Source organism: Canis lupus, chromosome 17, assembly GCF_048164855.1.
Source record: "Canis lupus baileyi chromosome 17, mCanLup2.hap1, whole genome shotgun sequence".
Taxonomy (NCBI): Eukaryota; Metazoa; Chordata; class Mammalia; order Carnivora; family Canidae; genus Canis; species Canis lupus.
The window spans coordinates 61236018-61242017 of NC_132854.1; positions in this window are offsets into that span (position 1 = coordinate 61236018).

A 6000-nucleotide genomic window follows, 5' to 3' on the forward strand; every position below is an offset into this window, starting at 1 on the left:
CAGCGACATCCACGGGCTCGTCTTTCTAAGCAAGTGGCAGCCAAGCCCAGGGCTGAGGGGACCCAGAGGGCCTCGCCGGCCCGGAGACAGTGCAGGGGGGGCGTGAGGGAGATGGTGGGATGGGCTGAGGGACCCCGCAGACCCAGGAGCAGAGACGAGGAGCCCACGGTCCCTGGGCCTTCCGCTCGGCCCCCTGCACCGTCCGGTGCCCTCGGCGGGCAGCTTCCAGGGCGCTGAGCGCTGCCTCCCGGGAGCCCACGTTTACAGGAGGCCGGGCCTCAGGGCGGGTGGTCAGAGCGTGTGTGCCCAGCGGAGCGCGTGCCGCTGTGTCCACCTCCGAGGCCACTTTCCCGAGCCTACAGGCTCCTAGGATCCACTGAGACCCACGAGCTCCGTGAATGACAACGTCGTCGTGGTCGCAGCCTGACTCCCGGTCCTTTCGTCCGCGGCAGTTCCCAGGTGGCTGGCCGGTGTCCCCAAAGGCGTCCGCGTTTTCTTCCCTCCACTAGAGCCTTGAGTGACTCCATTCCCGGTTACTGTACCTTCTCTTGTTCACTTCTCCCCACGAACTTGCTCCCGTGATCCTTTCCCTTTTCCTACCCGTCCTCTGAGCCTCCAGGTGCTGACGCCCTCCAGCCTGGGTGGCTCTCCTCCTCCCTGCTGCCCTTACACGTTCTTCCCTTTTGCCTCCCTTTGGCCATTTGTTTTAATGCTACGCTGCGTTAAAACAATTTTTTTTTTATTTATTTCTTCATGAGAGACCCAGAGAAAGGCAGAGATGCAGGCAGAGGGAGGAGCGGGCTCTGTGCAGGGAGCCCGATGGGGACTCCATCCAGGACCTGGGGTCATGGCCTGGGCTGCAGGAGACGCTGCTCCGCTGAGCCCCGCGCCCCCTCCTCCTTTCTGTCGCGATGGCGCCCTGGCTGCTCCCCATGCAAACAGCGCCGTAGGGACTTCCTGCACCCATGAGCCCGAGCGCCCCTTACACGCTGGATCACCTCCCAGGGCCCTCAGCGCTTTGCTGTGTTGTTCGCTGTGCTGTGCCCACTCGGCCCCACGCAGAGCACGCTCGTGTCCTGTTGTCACATTGGCCCTAACGCGCAGGGCAGTCGTGCGAGGGGAGGAGGTCCCGGAGCTTCCCGCCACCAAGGTGGGCACCAAGCGGCGGTCACGGCTGTATCTTGTGGGAATGGGGAGTCCCAGAGGCAGCATTGGTAGCTTAGGTGCTGGGACGGCGCTCAGCCCCCTCCACGTCCGGGGGGAGCAGAGCCGCCGCTCATATTGGCGGCGCACGGGCTTCTGAGGCCACCAGCGGGGCCTGCGTGGTTCCCAGGCCGCGAGGCTGCCTGGTCTCAGGCCACCCCGAGGCTCCGTGGCCAGTAACACACGCGTTACTGCGCCCATGGGCTCAGGGGAACCCGAGGGGCCACCGGGCTGAGGGTTGGGGTGGCCTGGAGCTGCGGTCATCGGTCATCGAGGGGCCGCAGCTGGGAGGTGGCGCCCAGGCGGGACGTGTCCTGGGCGTCCCGAGAGCTGTGCTGGGCTCCGCGGGCACAGGCCTACCTCCTGGGCAGGGGCCTGGAGCAGCGACCCAGGGGTCAGGGCGCCCGGGATAGGGCAGGACTGGCCCAGGGGGACCCGAGCGCAGTGCACAAGGGGGAGCCAGGAACAGGCCCCAGGACCTCAGTGGAGACAGTTCCTCCGTGAGGCTGGCCTGTGTCAGACCGGGGTGGGGGGGTACAGGAGCCTTGGCGGGGAGATGAAGGATGGGTGCAGGGGGGAGGCCGGGCTCCCAGGGCCATCCCGCCTGCCCCCCGCCAACACCCCGTGTGGCTACAGCTGGGCTTAGGCCACCTCCTCTCCCTCTCCGCCCACAGTGAAGCAGCCCCTGCCCGCTGCTCCCCAGGGGTCCTCGGAGCAGCCGCCTCCCACGCAGCAGCTGGAGGGACCCTCTACAAACACCAGTGAGATCACGGCCGTCCTCTCCCCAGACCCCCCGACGTCATGACTCATCAGCTTTGGGAGGAGCTGGGCTCTGGCTCTGGCCGGCTGCCCCTTGCAGCCCCGACACCTGCCAACTGGGCTGCTCGACCCGAGCCCTGGCCTCCCCGAGACGCTCCCAGCCGGGCCCCCAGCCTCTGCACCAACCCCTCTGCAGGGGCAGGTCTCAGGCAGCAGCCCCAACACGTCCTCTCCACCCCTGAACCCATCGCCCCGGCCCCCCCACCTGCTCCCGCGCGTCTGTGGCACCTCCCGCCCGTAGACAGTTGCCTACTGTGGTCCCTGCTGCTTTGGGATTCCCGCTCCTGCTCCTGGAGCGCACGCATCCGGTCCCCCCTCGCCTCCCCGCCTGCAGGTGCCCAGCCCCAGTTCTCCCTGAGGTCCCCTGCGTCCCTGCAAACCCTTAAACTCCCCGTTGCCGTGACCCCGGCTTGGCCCCGGGCTTGTGCCCTTGTGTTCCAGCGCGGCTCAGGGGGGCACAGAGCAGTTGGGGGCCAGCCCTCCCCCGACACTTGGACATTTGACCAGGATCGAGCAGCGGCCGCAGCCCCCAGGCCGTCAGCATCTGGGGCGACAGGGAGCAGTAAGCCTCATCCAAGGGCGGGGCGGCCAGCCTGGGTGATCCCTCCTGGTGCGGAGCAGGCTTGCAGGTGTCTAGCAGCGTCCTCCCAGCTCACAGACGTGCGTCTGCAGGAAATGGCTTTCATCACATTTTCCAGTCCCACGGGCTAGAAATTACACGTCAGTCATTCCACGCCGGAGCCCAGGAGCCTTAGATGAGCACCCCCCCCCCCCGCCCCCAGCCTGGTGGGTTTGCTCCTCAGACCTTAGGGCCCAAGTTTCCAGCGGTTTCCAGGAGCCCACTCCCAGGCTGCGTGTTGGGGTCCTCGAGGCCGGGCACCCCGTCCTGCTCTGGAGGTGCCACCAGCAGTGCCCCCGAAGGGCCCGCAGGCAGCACCTGCTAGCCCGGGCCACGGGGAAGCCCAGAGAGCCCACAGCCTCCCAGGGGGACTCGCTCGGCAGGGGCAGGCTGCTACACCCGGGGCCTTCGGAACCAGGGGGGCTCAGGCGTGTCCTCCCACGATGTATGCCTCCTCCTCCCCTTAATCCCCTCTCCCCTTCCCCTCCTCCCCCCCTTCCGGATCTGGATGGTGGTGTGTCACCTCGCGTGGAGCCGACCAGGGCGGCTGTGTGGGACGCTCTCCATGTTGTCGCCCGGATGAGCCCCCAGGAATCCCGCACTGGAGCCCCCAGGCCGGCGGGGCCAGAGGCACAGGTGCTGGACAACCGCTCTGGGCTGGGGCTCGGGCCTCCCCGCCGCGGCTCCGGCCTTGCACCCGAGCATCAGCAGCGTCTCCGGAAGTGGGACACACAGGGGCTAGCGAAAAGCCAGCCCTGGGACCTGCCCTGGCCTCACGGTCCGGTCGTGACAGCGACCAGAAGCAGCCGGGCGGGGGTTTGCTCACGTCGGGGGAACAACAGCATCAGCTGAGGGGAGCCGCACCGGGGCTGTGGGGAGGCGTCAGCGGACACCGCGTCTCGGGGGGCCACGCAGGCAGCCCCACTCAGATGGGCAGCAGCCACCACCCGCTCCTCCGTGGCCGGAGTAGGGGGCGGCCCTGGGCCCTGAAAGAACGCGGTGATACAAGGACTCCCAAGCTGCCTGTAAGAAGGAAAAAGAAAAGAACAGGGGAAAAAAGAGGAAAAAAGGAGAATGGAAAGAAGGAAGAGAGAAAGGGAGCGGAAAGAGAAAGAAAAGGAAAAGGAGGGGTGAGGTGGGGTGAAGGGGGAGGGGCGAGGTGGGGGAGGGGAAGGAGGACCCCCAGTGTCCCTCTTCCTCAAGCAGCCCCTGCCCTCCCCCGTCCCCAGCAACCAGGCCTTGCTCCCATGCAGCACCCCCAGCCCGTGCCTCTGAGCAGGCCCCTCCCCTGCTTGCAGGTCACCCAGCTCTCACCCCACCCCTCAGGTGACCCAGGCCACGGGGGTCCCTTCTCCAGGCCCCACATCAGCCCTGTGGTGCAGGCAGAGATCCCTGGGTCTCCGGGCCTCCCGACCTCCCGGGACCTTTGCTCTAAGCACAGGGCTGGGGACACCGCGGGGCGGGGCGCCCCATCCCCTCGTCTCCTCGGGCACGCACTGAGCCCTGCCCCGTTCCTCCGTCCCCAGCCTCTGACCCTGGAGGAGCAGGTGCTGCCTGGCGGGACCAGGGCAGGGTCCCTAACGCCAGGGACGGGCAGGACGGCTGCCTGTAGGTTCCAGAAGTCATGAGGGGCGAAATTCCGCTAGATTCCACGTTCAAACGGATTTTACTTTGATTCTGATGCCTCCTGCCTCGATGGAGGGCAGCTCCTCCCGCGACAGCGCGCGTGACACACAGAAACACCCCGGCTCCGCGCGGGGCTGAGCTTCAGGCCAGGCTGTGAGCAGAAATGGGAGAGCAGGGCCAAGGGCCCCATATTCCCTGGGGGGCCGGCCTGGAGGGCCCCTGGGAGCCCGAGGGCGAGGGAGGTGCCTGAGGGGCTGGCGCCAAGCCCTCAGCGGCCGGCCCTCTTCGCTGCCCCGGCCCCCTGCGCCCTTGGCCAGGCCCGTTTCTGACCCTCCGGGCAGCTCCCACACCCCAGGCCGTGGCCGCGCCTCCCGTCCACACCGGTTTGGAGGCTCAGGAGGCAGAGCGCCGTCCTCGCGGGCTGGAATCAGGATGGTCGCTCGCTGGCATGGGAAGGGGACCCCGCGGAGTCCTCACCCCTAGCCTGAGTGCAGACGGCTATGAGAAAGCTGAGGCCCGGCTCCTGCTTTGTTTTCCTACATCACGTGGAGGCGGGAGATCTCAGGAGGCAGGACCACCGGCCGCCGGCTCCTGCGTGGGGCCCCGCGGACGCCCTTCCATCCACGCTTCTGGGGTCGGTAGCAGGGCCGCACTCCTCCTCCAGCAGAGGAGGAGGTGGGGGTCCGCAGCAGGAGGCCACGCTGGGATCAGGCGGCCCCAAGGAGCGGCACGACTCTCCTGGGGACTCACCTCTGCCTGGGGCTGCGGTGGGGACCTAGAGCCGTGGCAAACAGGAATCTCCAAGCTTCGCGGCCACCGAAAATCACTATAGATCACCTTGAAAACCTTTTGCTGTTGTTGCTGTTCAAACTTACAAAAAAGCTCTTGACTTGGAAGCAGCAGGACAGCAGACGCAGGTGACAACGGCGAAGCTCCCGGGCGGGCCAGCCCAGCAAGGCACGGCCGGCCCCGCGCCCGCACGGCGGCCAGCGCAGACCCGCTGCCCAACAGCCTGCGCCCCACTGCGGCCGGACTCCAGCGCCCCCAGCCCCATCCCTCATTGTCGTGGCGACGAGGTTTCTGTGAATTTGCAGATGCATCAAGAGAAAACGAACCAGTGGAGAGACTGGGATCCCGAACCAGTGGAGAGACTCTGGGATCCCACCGCAGACGTGGAGGTTGTTTGGGTCAGAGAGACACCTGGTGGCTCCCGAGACACAGCATACGTCCTGTGACAGGCCCCTTCGAACTCCCTGGGGGGCATGGGCCAGGGCACCAGCGAGGCCCGCTGCTCCTGGGGGACCGAGCCGACGGGCCCCAACACCCTTCCAAAGCCTGGCGTTCTGCACATCGGCTGCCCGCGCCCCTCCCGCGGCTGGGGACTGAGGCCGGTGCGTGGAAAGGGCTGGGTGCGCAGGCCAACAGAGCCCCTGTGGTCCCAGCACAGGGCTGGCGGCCTTGCCCCGAGCCTCTGAGTGCCGCGTCTCCCGGGCTCCCCGGGACCCGGGTTCCTGCCGCCCACGACGGCACCTTCCCGGTCGGAGCCGGGCCTCGGGGTCCCGTGTGAGCCGCCCACCGGGGACGCCCTCCACGAACGATGTCCGTGGGGTTTCCTTTGGGCGCTTTCCCTCCACTCTCTGGATTCCTGTACTTTAAAATTTTTGCTATAAGCAGTTATCAGGCTCACATTAACTTAGAAGAAATAAGCCATTTCCTTTTCAGAGGAAAAAAGG